Here is a 20,744-nt window from a genome sequence, read left to right as displayed (position 1 = left end):
GGCGAGACTCCTTATGGGGTTCTCACTGCGGGATCACATTCACCCGGTGCTTTACCAGCTGCACTGGCTCCCAGTGGAGTACAGGGTCGGGTTCAAGGTGCTGGTTTTGACCTTTAAAGCCCTATACGGCCTAGGACCCTCGTACCTACGGGACCGCCTCTCCTGATATGTCCCATGGAGGACCTTACGGTCTTTAAACAAAAACATCTTGGAGATCCCAGGCCACAGGGATGTTAGGCTGGCCTCAACCAGAGCCAGGGCTTTTTTGGCTGTGGCCCCGATCTGGTGGAACGCTCTGTCACAAGAGACCAGGGCCCTGCGGGACTTGACATCTTTCCGCAGGGCCTGCAAGACAGAGCTGTTCCACCAGGCCTTTGGCCAAGGCACAGCCTGACCCCTTCCTTTGGTAATCCTCATAGAACTCTAGCCCAATGGTTGCCATTAATTTGATTTTGAATTGATTTTAAAATGAATTGATTTTAGAATGCTGCGTTATTTTATTGTTGTTAGCCACTGTGAGCCCGGCTTCGTCTGGGGAGGGCGGGATATAAAAAATAAATAAATATTTTTTATTATTATTATCAGTGGCGTAGCGTGGGGGGTGCAGGGGGGGTCGACCGCACTGGGCGCAACATCTGGGGGTTAGGATTAGGGGGCGCAAATCCACGGGTTAGGGGGCGCAAATCCACGGGTTAGGGGGCGCAAATTACTTGCCTTGCCCCGGGTGCTGACAACCCACGCTACGCCACTGATTATTATTACTAGCCATGAGCTCTGCCTCCACAGTCAGAGGCATCAACTGCTTCTGAATACTAGTTGCTGGAAACCTCAGGAAGGGGAGAGCGGGCTCTTGTGTTCGAATCCTGTTTGCGGGGTTCTCATTGGGTTACCTGGTTGGCCACTGTGAGAACAGGAGGCTAGACTAGATGTGCTCCCTTTGGCCTGAACCAGCAGGCTCTTTTGACGCATAAAGGATTTCCAGCCCCCTATTTTTGGGGTGCGGGGACAGGAAAGGGAGCAAAAGGGTAAAGAGCAAGTAAACATATTGCGTTGGTTTTCCCCACAACAAGGGAGACCCTTTGTTGATCGAACAGAAAGCAGATTTTCAGAGGATACCACACTCTGCATTTTCATGGCAACCCTGCGGACATGCCAAATAATATGATGCTCCAGAACTCTCAAAGCTCTCTGGAAGTTTCTCCTTAACCTCTCCTATAATGCCGCCTCCCCCTGATCTGGTGAACCGCAGACGATTTGGACTACAAGTCCCATTGTTGTTGTTGTTGTTTAGTCGTTTAGTCGTGTCCGCCTCTTCGTGACCCCCTGGACCAGAGCACGCCAGGCCCTCCTGTCTTCCACTGCCTCCCGCAGTTTGGTCAAACTCATGCTGGTAGCTTCCAGAACACTGTCCCACCATCTCGTCCTCCATCGTCCCCTTCTCCTTGTGCCCTCCATCTTTCCCAACATCAGGGTCTTCTCCAGGGAGTCTTCTCAGGAGGTGGCCAAAGTCTTGGAGCCTCAGCTTCAGGATCTGTCCTTCCAGTGAGCACTCAGGGCTGATTTCCTTCAGAATGGAGAGGTTGGATCTTCTTGCAGTCCATGGGACTCTCAGGAGTCCCATTAGCCCCCAGCCAATACTCCAAGAATCCAAGCTGACAGGTGGACTTCCAACCTCTGTTGGAAAACTTCCAATGAAAGAAAGTTGACAGCCTCCTGAAGGAGTCCATTCCACTGTTGAACTGCTCTTAACTCTCAGAAAGTCTAGTCGGAATCTCATTTCTTTTGGTTTGAATCTGTTAGTTCAAGTCCTCCCCCCTGGAGCAGCAGAGAACAAGCTTCCTCCATCTTCCATGGGGCAGCCCTTTAGATTTTTGAAGGGGTCTACCCTCTCAGTCCTCTCTTCTCCAGGCTAAATATACCCAGCTCCCTCAACCGTTCCTCACAAGGCTGGGTTCCCAGACCCTTCATCTGCCTGTCTGCCCTTCGCTTCACAATTTCCACCTTGTCAATATCCCTCTTAAAATGGGGTACCCAGAACCCAGTGAATTCAGGGTCGCCTGAAACAGAATCTTCCAGCCATTAAAAGATCTGGGTAAAGAGGAAAGTTTCAAAATTCCTCCTGAAAGTGAGCGATGAGAGAGACAAGATACTCCTCAACTGGGAGGGCATTCCACAAATGGGGAACCAACACCAAAAAGGCCCTGTCAGGAGACTGTAGCACCAAGCAGACTTCTTTCTTTTATTCCTGGAGAAGCCAGAAGCCCCGGCCCCCAGCCTTGTAAACCTACTTTGCTTAACCGAGTCCTCCTCACCCTCCGCACTTACTGTACCTTAGCCCATTACTTTCTGGTATTTATCGCTTTGCCGTTTCTCAATAATAATAATAATAATAATAATAATAATAATAATAATAATAATAATAATAATAATATATTATTATGTATACCCCACCCATCTGGCTGGGCTTCCCCAGCCACTCTGGGAGTCTTCCAACAAAATATTAAAATACCGTAATACATCAAACATTAAAAGCTTCCCTAAACAGGGCTGCCTTCAGATGTCTTCTAAAAGTCTTGTAGTTGTTGTTCTCTTTAACATATGGTGAGAGAGCATTCCACAGGGCGGGTGCCACCACCGAGAAGGCCCTTGAACTTTATTGCTACGTCTTAGTCTAACTGGGCTGTTCTGAGCCTGTAGAGTATTATCCTCACAGTGACCTTTGTTTTGCTCCCACCTTGAACTTTGAGCAACGCCAACGCCCAGGTGGAGAGTCAGGGTCACCAGGTGAGAAGGAGGCTTCTTGAGACCAGTGTGCTAAGTAAGGATGGGGAGGAACAGCAGCCATGTCCCCAAGGCGTTGAGATCTGTGAAACAATGGAGGGCTTCTGTGCGTATGTGTGTTTTCTGCAACATGCCCTCGATGCAATCATGGTGCTTTAGCGGCAGAGTTATCCTGGGCCATCCACACTGCGTTTCTCTTCGGTCATCGTTCTGTGATGCTTCCCCAGTGCAAATCTTTGCTGCCATAGGGAGGGGAACTTTGCACTATAATGCAACATAAGAACATACCATATTCTAACTGAAAACAGATTGCAGATACTTAATTGGCTTAGGATTTTATTTAAGGGATGAATTAACAGGGTTAATTTCATAATGTGAAGATCTAAGGATGCTAATGTTTAAGTTAAATTGTGTTAAGAACTACGATTTGGAAAACCGTTAAAAGGACACGCAATGAAATCCAACCAAAGGGAAGTGAGGAAGTCACTTAATAAGGTTAATAAGTGTAATTTTTAATAAGGTTATGAATTATGTTTGGCTTATGTGTTTGTTTGTTTATAATGTTGTGAAAATCAATAAAAAAGATTGGGGGGGGAGAACATGCCGTATTGGCCTGAATATAAGCCACACCCACAAATAAGCTGCACTTTTAAAATTTGGCGGCTTGGGGGAGGCTTGGGAGCTGTGGACGGGACGGGTACCGTTCCCCTGCGCTCCTGGCCTGTTTCCTGCAACGAAGGGAGCTGCGCCACTTTGCCGGCGGTGTAAAGTCACAAATATAAGCCCGCACTTTTCACGATCAGAATTTGGGGGGAAGAAGTGTGGTTTATATTCAGGGTAATACAGTACATTGCATTAGGACCGTCTAGTAAATCAACTTGTCCTCGCAGGGTCCAACCAGTTGCCTCAATGGGGAACCAGCAAGCACAACAGCAACACTCTCCTGTCCCGTGTCTTCCAGCAACTGGCGTTCAGAAGCCTCTGACCGTGGAGGCAGGGCATAGCCATCGTGGCTAGCGGTAGCCATCCATAGACTTGGTCCCCCATGAATTTGTCTAGTCCTCCTTGAAGGCCTTCTAAGTTACTGGCCATCCCTGCGGGTGGCGCTGTGGGTTAAACCACAGAGCCTAGGACTTGCCGATCGGAAGATCGGCGGTTCGAATCCCCGCAATGACAGAGTGAGCTCCCGTTGCTCGGTCCCTGCTCCTGCCAACCTAGCAGTTCAAAAGCACACCAGTGCAAGTAGATAAATAGGTACTGCTCCGGTGGGAAGGTAAACGGCGTTTCCGTGCGCTGCTCTGGTTGGCCAGAAGTGGCTTAGTCATGCTGGCCACATGACCCGGAAGCTGTGCGCTGGCTCCCTCGGCCAATAAAGCGAGATGAGCGCCGCAACCCCAGAGTCATCCGCGATTGGACCAATAATAATAATAATAATAATAATAATAATAATAATAATAATAATTTATTATTTATACCCCGCCCATCTGGCTGGGTTTCCCCAGCCACTCCGGGCGGCTTCCCAAAAAATATTAAAATACTGTAATACATCAAACATTAAAAGCTTCCCTAAACAGGGCTGCCTTCAGATGTCTTCTAAAAGTCTGGTAGTTGTTGTTCTCTCTGACATCTGGTGGGAGGGCATTCCACAGGGAGGGCGCCACTACCGAGAAGGCCCTCTGCCTGGTTCCCTGTAACTTGGCTTCTCGCAGTGAGGGAACCGCCAGAAGGCCCTCGGTGCTGGACCTCAGTGTCCGGGTAGAACGATGGAGGTGGAGACGCTCCTTCAGGTATACTGGACCGAGGCCGTTTAGGGCTTTAAAGGTCAGCACCAACACTTTGAATTGTGCTCGGAAACGTACTGGGAGCCAATGTAGGTCTTTCAAGACCGGTGTTATATGGTCTCGGCGGCCGTTCCCAGTCACCAGTCTGGCTGCTGCATTCTGGCCAGGGATCCCTTTACCTTTTACTATCAAAATAAAAATAATTCCTTCCAGTAGCACCTTAGAAACCAACTGAATTTGTTATTGGTACGAACTTTCGTGTGTATCTGAAGAAGTGTGCATCCACATGAAAGCTCACACCAATAACAAACTTAGTTGGTCTCTAAGGTGGTACTGGAAGGAATATTTTTATTTTGTTTTGACTATGGCAGACCAACACAGCTACCTACTTGTGTCTAGAACTTTTTGTTGTTTAGTCGTTTAGTCGTGTCCGCCTCTTTGTGACCCCCTGGACCAGAGCACGCCAGGCACTCCTGTCTTCCTCTGCCTCCCGCAGTTTGGTCAAACTCATGCTGGTCGCTTTGAGAACACTGTCCCACCACCTCGTCCTCCATCGTCCCCTTCTCCTTGTGCCCTCCATCTTTCCCAACATCAGGGTCTTTTCCAGGGAGTCTTCTCTTCTCATGAGGTGGCCAAAGTCTTGGAGCCTCAGCTTCAGGATCTGTCCTTCCAGTGAGCACTCAGGGCTGATTTCCTTCAGAATGGATATCTAGAACTATGCAGTACTGAAAAAGGACTTTGTTTCAGCTGCCCGAGTCTTCCCACACTACTGCCTGTCTGTGAGTTTTGGTGTCATACGAAAGGGAGAAAACCTTTTGATCTATCCATTTCCTCCATTCTGTGCATCGTTTTGTGAGCAACGATCGCGTTGCCTCTTACCTGGCTGTTCTCTAAACTAAACAGCCCCAAAGGCTGAAGCCTTTCTTCATAGCAGCAGTCACTGCATCCCCCTCCATCATTTTGGTTGCCGTTTTCTAAACCCTTTCCCCAGCTCTACCCCATCCTATATAAGGCAAGGCTATATAAGGCGGGATGCGGGTGGCGCTGTGGGTTAAACCACAGAGCCTAGGACTTGTCGATCAGAAAGTCGGCAGTTCGAATCCCCGCAATGGGTTGAGCTCCCGTTGCTCGGTCCCTGCTCCTGCCAACCTAGCAGTTCGAAAGCACGTCAAAGTGCAAGTAGATAAATAGGTACCACTCCGGTGGGAAGGTAAACGGCATTTCCGTGCGCTGCGCTTGTTCGCCAGAAGCGGCTTAGTCCTGCTGGCCACATGACCCAGAAGCTGTATGCCGGCTCCCTCGGCCAGTAAAGCGAGATGAGCGCCACAACCCCAGAGTCAGTCACAACTGGACCTAATGGTCAGGGGTCCCTTTACCTTTACCTTAAAAGAACGGCTCGCAGGATACCAGCAATTTTATTTTCAGTTCCTCCCCTAATTATCCCTGGTGTGTAATTCTCCTTTTCCGCAGCTGCAGCCCGCTGGGTCGACATTCATGCTGCTTTTGTGGAAGGGACCTGAGAAGCATTTAAGGCTTATGGGGTTATTACCCTTTTAACTCTTTGTTCCTCTGTTTCAGGGCAAAGCAGTTCCTTGGGGCTGAGCTACCATCAAAGCCTTTCACAGCAAAATGTAAGTGACGACAACTGCTTCCCGGACGAGGCTAGAAGGCTCTCCTGCCCTGACCTCTCTCATATACAGTGGTACCCCGCAAGACGAATGCCTCGCAAGACGGAAAACCCGCTAGACGAAAGAGTTTTCCATTTTGGAGGTGCTTCGCAAAACGAATTTCCTATGGGCTTGCTTCACAAGACAACAATGTCTTGCGAGTTCCTGTGGGGTTTTTTCCCTCCCCCCCTTTTTCTAAGCCGCTAAGCCGCTTATCAGCTGATCCGATCAGCAGAAAAGCCGCTAAAAGCCACTAAAAGCCGCTAATAGCGCTAATAGCGCTAATCCGTTAATCCTTCAATGGGCTTGCTTCGCAAGACGAAAAAACCGCTAGACGAAGAGAATCACAGAATGGATTCTTTTCGTCTTGCGAGGCACCACTGTAACTCTCTTATAAAGCTCAAGCATGTCCAAAGTCCGTTTCAGGGGCCTAATCTGGCCCCTGTGGCAGTTTATTTCCTGGGGTAAAATACTAAGAAAAAACCTCAGCAACTTCAACCCTAAAAAAGGTCAACAACTTTGAAATACAGTGGTACCTCGGGTTAAGTGCTTACGGTAATTCGTTCCGGAGGTCCATACTTAACCTGAAACTGTTCTTAACCTGAAGCACCACTTTAGCTAAAGCGGCCTCCCGCTGCTGCTGCGCTGCCACCATGAGATTTCTGTTCTCATCTTGAAGCAAAGTTCTTAACCCAAGGTACTACGGTATTTCTGGGTTAGCGGAGTCTGTAACCTGAAGCATATGTAACCTGAAACGTATGTAACCCGAGGTACCACTGTATACTTGGAGTCAAGTGTGGATTTCATGCTCTTTATTCAGCTCATAGTAGTGAGGAATGGAAGTTCCCCCAAAATGTCTGCTTTATATACATTATTTAGACAATGGGCCCCATGTGATTGGCTAGTTCTGGGATTCTCCTGTAGGCCAATCAGGTTGCAGATCCACTTCCACCTGGAGTTGGATTGGGCGGCTCCTGCAGACCAATCATTCTGGATCTTATTGTTCTAGGACCAATCAGACTGCTGCATTCTGAATCCTATTGTTCTAGGACCAATCAGACTGCTGCAGTTTGGATCCTATTCCTACATAACAAACTTCAGTCCTAACAAAAGGTCAACAACTTTGGTCGGCCCCCACGGCCCTTCACTTCATCAAATCTGGCCGTCTTTGAAAAAAGTTTGGACCCCACTAGCTGCAAATGAGGACTTTTCTGGGCGAAGTTGCCAACGGCGTTAGCATTTTGGGAACCTTTTGGCTAATCAGCACCATGCTGATTTATCCTTTGGGATGGGATCCAGTAAGGCTGGGAATCCCCACGCAGACAATGCACGTGGCCCACGCTCCGTCAAACTGTTCTTGAGCGTGTGCCGAGCGTTCCCATCACACGCCCCTGCCGACGCCATTCCCCACCCCGGACCTCCGGGTCAGACAGCCTGTGCCGCTGCCGAAATGCAGAAGGTGTTGAACCTTTGCAACCGCCGAGTTGGAAGGGGCCCCCAAAGGCCATCTAGTCCAGCCCCTTGCAGCGCAGGAGTCGTGCAGAAGTTTGGTCTTGGTGCCTGTGCGTATCCTGCAGCTGCTGCAGCCCCTTATGCTTGCCTCCTCTCTTTCCACTCAGCCGCCCTCGCCAGCTGCGACTTCGATGACGCCGGCAGCCCGTTCTGTGACTGGACCCAGCCTAAGGAAGACAGCGGGGACTGGATCCGAGGAGAGGGGAAGAAGCCCGGGGAAAGCCCTGGACCGCCAGGAGGGGTCCCCGAACGGAGTACGTTATAAGAATTTATTAATAATAGATAATAATAATTTTTTATTTATACCCCACCCTGCCCGGCCAGAGCCGGGCTCAGGGCAGCTAACACCAATAAAATCACAATAAAAACATAAGGGGTGGGGAACCAATTTAAAATACAGGTTAAAATGTAATTTAAAATGCAGCCTCATTTTAAAGTGCCGTATTTTTCGCTCTATAACACGCACCCGACCATAACACGCACGTAGTTTTTAGAGGAGGAAAACAAGAAAAAAATATTCTAAACGAAACAGTGGATGTATGATTTTTGTGGTTCATTATGTGGCCACAGACATGTGATCTGATGGTAAGTTTGGGGTAGCCCAATGCAAAAATCCTGAGGATCCATGTGGATCCGTGCTTTGTAACTACGTTTTTGCACCACTGCGACCCCAGGCAACAGTGGGTGCATGATTTTTTTGGTGCAAGCTGTAGCCATGGACATGCTATGTGATCTGATGGTGAATTTGGGGTGACCCAATGCAAAAATCCTGAGGATCCATGTGGATCCGTGCTTTGTAACCAGGCTCTCTGTCCCTCTCTTCTCCCCACTCAGCAGCCCTTCTCCCGCTTTGCTGTTTCAAAGCGAGCAAAGCGAGCCGCGGAGGAGAAGGAAGGGGAACCATGGATCCTCTGCTCACGACTGCAGCAGATCCCCCCCCCGCCACCCGCAGGCATTCGCTCCATAACACGCACAGACATTTCCCCTTACTTTCTAGGAGGAAAAAAGTGAGTGTTATGGTGCAAAAAATACGGTAGCTGATAAATCCAGACCATAAAAGGGGAGGGAAACATAAGGGTCAGACCGAGTCCAAACCAAAGGCCAGGCGGAACAGCTCTGTCTTACAGGTCCTGCGGAAAGATGTCAAGTCCCGCAGGGCCTTAGTCTCTTGGGACAGAGCGTTCTACCAAGTCGGGGCCAGTACTGAAAAGGCCCTGGCCCTAGCTGAGACCAATCTAACCACCTTGCAACTTGGGACCTCCAAGGTGTTGTCATTTCTGGACCTTAAGGTCCTCTGAGGGCATACCAGGAGAGGCGGACCCGTAGGTACATGGGTCCTAGTACAGGAGAACAATCCCGAAGCCATTTTGACTCTCCCAAATTGACCTCAAATATTTCTCTGCAAGGAGGAAGGAAATGGGGAAAGCTTTCCAATGGTCTTTGGGGCTTACACCTCCCTTTTCAAATACAGTCTGGCAAGTATCTGTTAAGCTGAGCACACTATCAATACCAAGAACTAAGTAATTACCATCTCCATTGAATGGCCAGGCTACCCAGAAAAGGCAATTGATAAGGCATGATCAGATATCCTGGCAGACAGCAGAGAAGCAACACACCCAAATTTCTGCCGGGGACCACCACTTTCTGCGATGTATGTATGATGTTTCTGGGGGTGGTCTTGAGCTACAGGGGAGGCAGTTTCAAAAGTCTATATAAGAACTTGCAAACCAATGTTCTGGGTTGCTCTCGCCCCGCCCTGCGTGGGGTGAGTGGGGAACCCTGTAGCAACAGTTCAATAAAGATCAGGCTTACTAGCCACTTTGCTTCTCAATATTCTCTGGTTGGCCTCTGTTATTTTCTCCTACCAATAGGGAACCTATATAAGGACTTTATACGGGCTCTTGAGTACCCCAAAGGGGACAAAGGAGCAGTTTTTTTCTTATAGCAGAGTAATAATAATAATTTTTTTTTATTTATACCCGGCCCTTCCCGGTTCAGGAAAGCGGGCTCAGGGCGGCTAACAACAAATTTAAAACACTTAATTGATGCTATTAAAAAAGCATAAAATACGATATAAAGCATAAATAACAATAAAATCAAAAATCAATTTAGGGGGGGAAATCCATCCAATAAACAGATGATCACCAGGGCTAGCTGGCTAAATTAGTCCCACTTGGACCAGTGAGGAGACCAGGGGAGAATTAGCTGTGGGATCCCAGAGCGGGTAATCTTCATAAAAAGGGAAGGAAGAGGAATAAAAGATCAGGCTAAATTCAAATTGAAAGCCAGGCGGAATAGCTCTGTCTTACAGGCCCGACAGAAGGAGGTTAAATCCTGCAGGGCCCTGGTCTCCTGGGACAGAGCATTCCACCAGGTCGGAGCCACCACTGAGAAGGCCCTGGCCCTGGTGGAGGGTATCTTTCCAAAGCCCCCCTGCTCCAGAGGAAGGGCTGGCCTGCTTTGAGGCTGGAGGCTGCAGAAACGTCCCCAGGAGAAGGATAAAATCTGAATCCCACTTGCTTCAAACCACAGGAGGGGAGAGAGGGTCTTGTGTTCGAATCCTGCCTGCGGGTTTCCCTATTGAGGCATATGGTCGGCCACTGTGAGAACAGGACCCTGGACTAGAGGGGTGAAGTCAGGCGCGTCTCATGTTCTTAGGAAATCGTATCAGGGAGTGCGGAGAGAGTGGACAGAGGTTTTCCTCCTTTCGTAACCCCGGAACTCAGGATCAATAAAATGGAAGGTTCAGGGCAGAGATGAGGAAATCTTCCTTCCAGCAATGTATGATTAAGATCTTAAGGAAATAAGAATCGGGACCAAAGGATCGGGACCGAAGTCTGTCAAGTCCAGCGTTCTGTCCTCATGTTGTGAGAATTTTAAGGTCTTAGATATGTAATAAATGTTCATAAATGTACCAAGCAAACACGGACATAAATATATAAACCACATGTCTGAAAACCCCACAGAAAAAAAGTCCTGAACAAATTGACCTCAAATATTTCTCTGCAAGGTCAAACTGGGAAACCTCCCCATTGTCTTTTCCTTCACAAATCCTGTCTTAAGGGCACACTTAAGATATGGATAGGGTGTGAGCCTGTGACCTGGCTCAGGAACTAAGTATTTGTCCTTACAAAAGACTGGCCAAGCTCCCCAAGGTATCCAATCAAGTGAGCATTAACAGGTAACCTGCCAGATGGGAGATAAAAAACGCACTCAGATTTCTGTTGTAGACCACCCCTTTCTGTGATATAGGTATTATGTTTCTGGAGGTGGTCTTGGACTCCAGGGCTGGCAATTTAAAATGTCTATATAAGGGCGGACGCACCTGGGTTCTGGGTCCTCCTCCTTCTCCTGCGTGTGAGGGGAGCACCCTGTTGCAACAGATCAATAAAGATCAGGCTTACGAGCTGCTTTGCTTCTCAATATTCTCTGGCTGGCTTCTGTTATGTTCTTTGACCAATGGAGAACCTGCAAAGGACTCTATAAGGGCTCTTGTGTCCCCCATAAGGGAATAAGGCCAGATTTCTGTTTACAGTGGTGCCCCGCAAGACGAATGCCTTGCAAGACGGAAAACCCGCTAAACGAAAGGGTTTTCCGTTTTGGAGGTGCTTCGCAAAACGAATTTCCTATGAGCTTGCTTCGCAAGATGAAAATGTCTTGCGAGTTCCTGCGGGTTTTTTTCCTCCCCCCCCCCTTTTCCCAAGCCGCTAAGCCGCTTATCAGCTGATCCCCTAAGCCGCTTAACAGCTGATCCGCTAAGCTGCTAAGCCGCTTATCAGCTGATCCGCTAAGCCGCTAAGTCACTAATGGGCTTGCTTCGCAAGACGAAAAAACCGCAAGACGAAGAGACTCGCGGAACGGATTCTTTTCGTCTTGTGAGGCACCACTGTATTACACTCGCAAACAGGACCTGAGGGTAACGCGGCACTCTATGAGTCCTGGAAGTTGGTCCTCAGAGATATACAGCCTCTGATACAGAGCATCGTGGCTTATAGACATTGAGAGCCTTCTCCTCCACCACCAATTTGTCTAATCCTCTTTTAATCTAGATAGGTGGCCACCCCTGCCTCCTGCCGGGCAATTTCCATAGTTTAACTTTGCACCGTACTTTATTCTATCTGTATTGAACAGTTAATGGTTAATGGAGGCCTGTTTATAACATCTGTATGGTTTTTATTGTCCAGTTTTATGTTTTTATTGCTCTGAACAGCGTCTCCACCCCCATCCTTCTGCCCGGACATTGAGGTCCAGCTCCGAGGGCCTTCTGGCAGTTCCCTCCCTGCGAGAAGCCAGGTTACAGGGAACCAGGCAGAGGGCCTTCTCGGTGGTGGCACTCTGGGCGGCGTCCAACAGAATATTAAAATACAATAGACTATTAAACATTAAAAGCTTCCCTAAACAGGGCTGCCTTCAGATGTCTTCTAAAAGTCTGGTAGTAGTTTTTCTCTTTGACATCTGGTGGGAGGGAGTTCCACAGGGCGGGCGCCACCACCCAGAAGGCCTGTTGGATCTGTTTCCTACTCATTTGAATCCGTCGGTTCGGATCCTGCCCTCCAGAGCAGGTAAATGCACACCATCGCTGTCCCCGCATGAAACGAGCGACTTCTCACCCCATTCCAGGAGGCCATTACGTCTACCCGGAGGAAGGAGCATCCGTGCTGTTGCAGAGCCCGGATCTGGACCCGGCCGCGCCAGAGACCTGCGTCGAGTTCCTCTACTACCTGTACAGCCTAGACAGCAAGGGCCAGCTGGCGGTGAAAGTTCAATATCCTTCGGGGAACTCCTCCACCCTGTGGACACGGAGAGGGATGCAGAGTTCGTCTTGGCTGCTAGGAGCTGTGACTATCCAGAATCCATCGCAACGCCCCTTCAAGGTAAGCGGTGTCGCTGCTTTCGAGGAGACGTTTCAGTGTGGGTGGTGTAGAGCGCTGGGCCGAGACCTGGGAGACCAGGGTTCGAATCCTCCCACTCAGCCATTAAGCTCACTTGAAATGGAAAAGGACAATTTAATGAAGAAATAAACGATTCAGACTCCTCGCAGGGTCCTCCCATATTTGCAATTCTAAAAATGGAAGGTGGGTTTTTTCCTCTCATTTTCACCCCCGATCTCCCATTCCAGTTCCTTGCAAAGCCTTTTCAGCACCTGCTAAAAACATTTTTTTTTCTTATTTAGGCAAGCCTTAAAAAGATAGGTAAAAACTCTATTCCATTTAACCACGACCGGTTTTTAAAATAATGTTTGGAATACCTTGAATGGTTGATTTTTAAACTGTTCTTCCTGATAATTTTATGGCTTTCTGTAAACCGCTTTGTTTGTTTCCCACAAGCAAATGTGTATGTTTTATGATGTAAAATAAACATAATAAAATAATAAATTCCCGTTAGCAATAAAAGAGCACTGATCCGATGTAGCGGAGCAGACATTGCCAAGTTTACCTTAGGATGCGGAAGAGCTGAGCTCAGGGTAAACGTCTGTTGTAGGAACCTCATCGGTTTCTTACAAACCTTGTTTTATTTATTTTTAAATGTGCAATCTGTGGCCAGTTTTCTTGCAGCTCAGTTCAGGCATAGGCGGAGAGACTGAGCAGGTGCTGTGAGCTCGGATTTGTGGTTGCAGCTCAGCTCTTGGAAAGCTTCTGCTAACTGGAATAATAATAATAACAACAACAACAACAACAACAACAACAACAACAACAACAACAACAACATTAAAATACAATAACCTATGATGTAGCCCTAAGCAGGGCTGCCTTCAGATGTCTTCTAAAAGTTTGGTAGTTATTTTTCTCTTTGACATCTGGTGGGAGGGAGTTCCACAGGGCGGGCGCCACCACCGAGAAGGCCCTCTGCCTGGTTCCCTGTAACCTGGCTTCTCGCAGGGAGGGAATCACCAGAAGACCCTCGGAGCTGGACCTCAGTGGGCAGTCTGTGGGCAGGGAGGGTCTCATCCTGCGCACCAGGTGGAGCTGGTAGACAGCTGCCCTGGACACAGAACTAACCTTCGCCTCCATGGACAGCTGTGAGTCCAGAACGACTCCCAGGCTGCGCACCTGGTCCTTCAGGGGCACAGTGACCCCATTCAGGACCAGGGAGTCCCCCACACCTGCCCACCTCCTATCCCCCCAAAACAGTCCTTCTGTCTTGTCAGGATTCAACCTCAATCTGTTAGCCGCCATCCATCCTCCAACCGCCTCTAGACACTCACACAGGACCTTCACCGCCTTCACTGGTTCTGATTTAAAAGAGAGGTAGAGCTGGGTATCATCTGCATACTGATGAACACCCAGCCCAAACCCCCTGATGATCTCTCCCAGTGGCTGCATGTAGATGTTGAAAAGCATAGGGGAGAGGACAGAACCCTGAGGCACCCCACAAGTGAGAGCCCAGGGGTCTGAACACTCATCCCCCACCACCACTTTATGGACATGGCCCACGAAGAAGGAGCGGAATCACTGTATGGCAGTGCCCCCAGCTCCCAGCCCCTCAAGACGGTCCAGAAGGATGCTATGGTCGATGGTATCAAACGCCGCTGAGAGGTCCAGCAGAAGGGTGAATTGCTCCTTTCGCCCCCAGGGAGCTCCGCCGATCCCCATGCCGGTTCCCGAGGGCCCTCACGGAGCCTCGCTTTGTCGGGCAAACTACCGCTTTGAGAAAATGCACAAGAACCATAGAATGATGGACTTGGAAAGGGACCCCCGAAGGTCATCTAATCCAACCCCCTTCAGTGCAGGGCTCACAGCTACAGAATCCTTGACCATCCCACCTCTGCTTAAAAGCCCCCAGGGAATGGCAGTCCACCACCTTCCAGGGGAACCCAGTTCCACTTTTCATTCTCTCTCTCTCTGCCCATACAGGTTGTTTTCGCTGCCACCCAGGTCAAGACCGAAGAAATCACCATCGCTCTGGACAGCATCTCCGTCAGGATCGGGCCTTGTGCACGTAAGCACCCCTGGGCTTTTTGCTGTTATTATTGCATCAAGTGGGTGCTGGTTCCTGAGGTGGCCAGACCATCCCTGCCCCTGGCTGTCTGGCCAGAGTGGCACATGCTCTGGTTATCTCCCACTTGGACTACTGCCATGCGTTCTACGTGGGGCTACCTTTGAAAGTGACCCGCAAATTACAGTTACAGTGGTGCCCCACAAGACGAATGCCTCGCAAGACGGAAAACCCACTAGACGAAAGGGTTTTCCGTTTTGGAGGTGCTTCGCAAAACGAATTTCCTATGGGCTTGCTTCGCAAGACGAAAATGTCTTGCGAGTTCCTGCAGGGTTTTTTTCCTTTCGCCCCCTTTTTCCCAAGCTGCTAAGCCGCTTATCAGCTGATCCGCTAAGCCGCTAAGCCGCTTAACAGCTGATCCGCTAAGCCGCTTATCAGCTGATCCGCTAAGCCGCTAATAGCGCTAATCCGCTAAGCCGCTAATGGGCTTGCTTTGCAAGACGAATAAACCGCAAGACAAAGACACTCACGGAACGGATTCTTTTCGTCTTGCGAGGCACCACTGTCATCCAGAATGCGGCAGCCAGACTGGTGACTGGGAGCAGCCGCCAAAACCACATTACACCGGTCTTGAAAGACCTACATTGGCTCCCAGGACGTTTCCAAGCACAATTCAAAGTGTTGGTGCTGACCTTGAAAGCCCTAAACGGCCTCAAAAGCCCAGTACAGTGGTACCTCAGGTTACATACACTTCAGGTTACAGACTCTGCTAACCCAGAAATAGTGCTTCAGGTTAAGAACTTTGCTTCAGGATGAGAACAGAAATTGGGCTCCAGTGGTGCGGCAGCAGCAGGAGGCCCCATTAGCTAAAGTGGTGCTTCAGGTTAAGAAGAGTTTCAGGTTAAGTACGGACCTCTGGAACGAATTAAGTACTTAACCTGAAGTACCACTGTAGACCTGAAGGAGCGTCTCCACCCCCATCGTTGAGCCCGGACACTGAGGTCCAGCTCCGAGGGCCTTCTGGCGGTTCCCTCCCTGCGAGAAGCCAAGTTACAGGGAACCAGGCAGAGGGCCTTCTTGGTGGTGGCGCCCGCCCTGTGGAACTCCCTCCCACCAGATGTCAAGGAAATAAACAACTGTCCAACTTATAAAAGACCTCTGAAGGCAGCCCTGTTTAGGGAAGCTTTTAATGTTTGACATTTTATTGTGTTTTTAATCTTCTGTTTGGAGCTGTCCAGAGCAGCAGGGGAAACCCAGCCAGATGGATGGGGTATAAATAAAATAAAATAATAATAATAATAATAATAATAATAATAATAATAATAATAATAATAATAATATTTTATTTATACCCCGCCCATCTGGCTGAGTTTCCCCAGCCACTCTGGGTGGCTCCCAATCGAATGTTAAAAACAATATAGCATTAAATATTAAAAACTTATTATTGTTATTATCGTCAGGGTAGGACTCCAAAGGCCGAGGTTCGAGGACTCTTGCACCCAAATGAGCAGGAGGCACCCCAAGAACAACAGGACCAGCCCCCTGCCATCCTCTTTCCCTCTAAACATCCCCCACCCCACAAGATCACTTAAGCCCTTCCTTCGTAGAAGGTACAGTGGTGCCCCGCAAGACGAATGCCTCGCAAGACGGAAAACTCGCTAGACGAAAGAGTTTTCCGTTTTGGAGGTCCTTTGCAAAACGAATTTCCTATGGGCTTGCTTCGCAATACGAAAATGTCTTGCGAGTTCCTGCGGGTTTTTTCCCCTTCCCCCACCCTTTTCTAAGCCGCTAAGCCGCTTATCAGCTGATCCGATAAACCACTAAAACCGCTAATAGCGCTAATCCGCTAATCCTTCAATGGGCTTGCTTCACAAGACGAAAAAACCACTAGACGAAGAGAATCACAGAACGGATTCTTTTCGTCTTGCGAGGCACCACTGTACCAAGAACTGGAAGGGTCTCTGGCCATCGTGCAGACGGACCCCTCCAAGCTGAAGACATTATTCTTCCGTGAAGTCTTCTCTTTACACCCCGTTTGGCTGCCTACCTATCAAAGCAAGCGCTATAATTCCCACTGTAAAGGGGTGCGAGAGAGACTTTTCGTCTTCTTCCTCTGCTGCAGCCTGCGTGACCGGGTGCAATTTTGACGACGACGGCGACCTCTGCCAATGGGAGAATCCGGCCGACGGAGACGTCCAGTGGGAGCAGTGGGTTGGGGCCGGGGACCTGCCCGGAGTGGGGCCAGAGGACGACTTCTCAAAACCCGGCTGTGAGTCCTGAACACGTCAGAGCGTCCAAAGAGCCTTTAGCAGGATCAGGCCAAATGATCATTATTATTAATCATAATTTATCGTCGCCATCACTGCCTCTTAACCTCAACTACCTCGCAGGGCTGTTGTGAGGATCAAAACGAGGAGGTGGGGAGAGCTGCGTGCGCCACCTTGAGCTCCTGGGAGGAAAAGGCGGGACGTAAATTATGGGATCGTAGGGACCCCCCACGGTCATCTAGTCCAACCCCCTGCAGGAGTCGCAGCTAAATAAATGCGATGAGTAAATAGATATAAGGAAAAGGTAAAGGGACCCCTGACCGTTAGGTCCAGTCGTGGTCGACTCTGGGGTTGCGGCGCTCATCTCGCTTTATTGGCCGAGGGAGCCGGCGTACAGCTTCCGGGTCATGTGGCCAGCATGACTGAGCCGCTTCTGGCGAACCAGCGCAGCGCACGGAAACGCCATTTACCTTCCCGCCGGAGCGGTACCTATTTATCTACTTGCACTTTGATGTGCTTTCAAACTGCTAGGTTGGCAGAAGCAGGGACCGAGCAACGGGAGCTCACGGGATTCGAACCGCCGACCTTCCGATCGGCAAGTCCTAGGCTCTGTGGTTTAACCCACAGCGCCACCCGCGTCCCCCATAAATAGATATATAAATTGAGAAATAATTGCAGGCGGGAACCGATGCAGTCCCAGATTCGGACGAGCCTCCCCGGAGGATGACTGCCTGCTTCTTTCAAACCCCTCTGGCGCGTTTCTTCCCGTTAGAGCAGACCCTGACTTTCTCCAAATATCGCTCTTGCAGTTGGCTTCTACATGTTGCTCAATTCTCTGGGCGGCAGTGGCACAGCCCTCCTGAAGAGCCCCCTCTACCAGTCCCTGGGATCCTGCCTCTCTCTCAGCTTCTACTATACCTTGCACGGCGTCTCCAACGACACAGGGCTGAAGGTGTACGCAGCACAACCAGGCAAGTGTCCGGAGACCTGTCGGGCCCGGGGAAAGGGTGCTGTTGGTGGCAGGAGTGGGATCCTGCCACATACCTTCCCCTGCTTCCCAGGGGAGGAGAGCGAGGGCCTGGCTAATGGAGACACCTGTTTCTCTTCCCATTTCCGTGCGGAACAGGGGGTGAGCTGGGGCCCGCCTTGCTGAGTCTCGCAGGGGAACATGGACCCGACTGGAAACCGGGAAGAGCCGTCTACTCAGGGACATCAGAGAACATCCAGGTGAGGAGGGTGGTTTTCTCGGCAGGTATTTACAATCTGAGCATAAGACGGAGAAGCTCACGGCATTAAAACCCCAACGGACCTTGCTTTCCCATCAGTCGTAGATCTGGACCCTGTGCTGGGCCCGGGGGTGACCCGAGCAACGCGGTCCAGGTCCGGTCCCGAATCCAAGGGTTCCACGGGGAGTCAGTCCCCCAGGGCTAAGGCAGGAAACCAGGCGAGGTCAGGCACAGGATGACAGGCAGGTTCTGGCACACAGCAACATTGCTCCCGCAACCTGGGGCGGGGTCCAGCAGCCTTTTATCTCTGTCGGGGTAATGGCCGGTCCTGATCCTCCGGTGACTCACCTCCCTGTTTCGCCCGAAGACAAGCACTCCTCCTGCGAGTACTCAGGTCTCTCCTTCTCTCAGACCTCAGTCTCTGCAGCTCAGGAGACATCAGTGGGTTACTAGACCCAGAGGCTGCCTCAGCCTCCCTTGACCCAACTGGTAGTGGAGCAGCTGTAAGTGTTGCACTGCTGGAGGCAACGAGGTCATCCCCACATCTGGAGCCAGGGCAGGCTCAGGCCCTGGACTCGGCCCAGCTGGTGCTTGTTGCAGGGGAACCTGTGCAGACTGGGGCTCTACAGAATCAGGCCCCAGACCTGGTTCAGCTGCCGCCTAGGGCAAAGGATCCGGTGCAGACTGATACTCCTCTGGCTCCGAGTCCGAGCTGAGTCCCAGGCTATTTCAACCCAGCACGGAGCGGGCAGGGCTCTGAGTCTCCAGCTTCCAGACTACCTCCAGCTCTGCTCACCCAATGTGGAGATAAGACCCACCCTTAGGTCCCCATCATAGATCACAGAATCCTATAGTTGAAAGGGACATCCAAGGATCATCCATTCCAACCCCCATCAATGCAGGAATACGCAGCTGTCCCCTACGGGGAGCAAAGCTACAACCTTGGCGGTCGTCCGCACTTGTGAAGTCCCATGTCTAGAGATTTACAGCTTTTCCCCAGGTAAAACTGCTCTTTAGTGCTGAATAGGAACAAACAACAATCCATGGAAAACCCGGCTGGCATTTGTTCCGATTCAGCAGTAGAGAGCAGGTTTCCCTGGGGGAATGAAGAGGGCAATGTGGTCAGGCGCTTAGTTGCAGCTCTGGCAACTTGGCTCACTCTTTGGGGGTGCTCAGGAGGACATGTGAATGGCCAGCTAAGGTCCTCATATAATTCTAGAATTGTGGAGTTGGAAGAGGTACCCCGAGGGTCATCCAGCCGAACCCCGCTGCAATGCAGGAATCTCAGCTGAAGCATCCAATGCATATGGCCATCCAAGCTAGACTGCTGACTGGGGGACCATATAACACTGGTCTTGAAAGACCTACACTGGCTCCCAGTACGTTTCCGAGCACAATTCAAAGTGTTGGTGCTGACCTTGAAAGCCCGAAAGGGCCTCAAAGGCCCAGTAGACCTGAAGGAGCGTCTCCACCCCCATAGTTCTGCCCAGACACTGAGGTCCAGCTCTGAGGGCCTTCTGGCGGTTCCCTCCCTGCGAGAAGCAAAGCTACAGGGAACCAGGCAGAGGGCCTTCTGGGTGGTGGCACCCGCCCTGTGCAACGCCCTCCCACCAGATGTCAAAGAGAAAAACAACCACCAGACTTTTAGAAGACATCTGTTTAGGGAAGCTTTTAATGTTTAATAGGTTATTGTATTTTAGTGTTCTGTTGGAAGCTGCCCAGAGTGGCTGGGGAGACCCAGCCAGATGGGCGGGGTATAAATAATAAATTATTATTATTATAACCTCTGCTTAAAAACCTCCAGTGGAGGAGAGTCCATCCCCTCCCAAGGGAAGAAATAAACTTGTCTGACTAGCTCAGCAACCTCCACAAGATTCTAACTCTCCCTGGGCGCAGGACCCTGAGAACTGGGAGGAACTCAGGGCATCATCTAGACTGACCCCGCAAAACACTGTGTTAAACGTACTGTGGGTCAAACTAGGAAAACGGGTTGGCGCCATCGCCGAATGGCGGACTCCCTCCGAGCTCCGGAGGGAGTCTGCTCGGCAGGGGCTGGGTCCTACCGCGCCGGCGACGCGGGGACCCTTAGAAACCACGGGAACGGATCCCGTGGACATGGTGACTCGGCTGGCACCGTTATCGCTCTCCCGGCTTGTGAAAGAGCCTTTTTAAAGGCTACGGATCGGGCGCCGGGGAGTAGCGTGGTGCTTTGAGTCCTCCGCTTCCCCTGCCGGGCGCAGCCGCATGCCATTCGGCGGAGAGCGCTGGCTTCTTCCAAAGGAAATTCGGACAATTGATCAACAACCCGTGAGTAATTGGGCAACCGGGTTTAAAAGGAGGAAAAAAGGAATTTTTTTCCGGATTTGGCACGAGCGGGAGGGGATCCAAAAAAGGAAGTCAGTCCCCTCCCTGATTGTAAACATGCTAAAACAAGGACTGAGAAACCAAGATCTATTCAGAAGCTTATTGATGATAAAAATTACCAACTCCACGATGTGAATTATAAGAACTGTGCTGGAGGAGAGGAGTCGAGGGTGAGGAAAAAGCAACCCCCCCCCTGGGAACCGGGGCGAT

The 20,744-nt window shown here is 50.3% G+C and overlaps 1 long non-coding RNA gene across 1 annotated transcript; it reads right to left on the bottom strand.

Annotated features, from left to right (window-relative positions):
• Positions 1 to 1,280: 1,280 nt before the first annotated feature.
• Positions 1,281 to 6,132, bottom strand: LOC309518165. The gene is made up of 2 exons (XR_014213380.1): positions 5,105 to 6,132; positions 1,281 to 1,362 (listed from the first exon to the last, which is right to left on the bottom strand). It is a non-coding gene; the product is annotated as an uncharacterized lncRNA (long non-coding RNA).
• Positions 6,133 to 20,744: the final 14,612 nt, after the last annotated feature.

Source organism: Podarcis vaucheri (genome assembly GCF_965113315.1).
Source record: "Podarcis vaucheri genome assembly, chromosome: 13".
Taxonomy (NCBI): domain Eukaryota; kingdom Metazoa; phylum Chordata; class Lepidosauria; order Squamata; family Lacertidae; genus Podarcis; species Podarcis vaucheri.
This window is presented reverse-complemented; position numbering and strand designations above follow the sequence as displayed.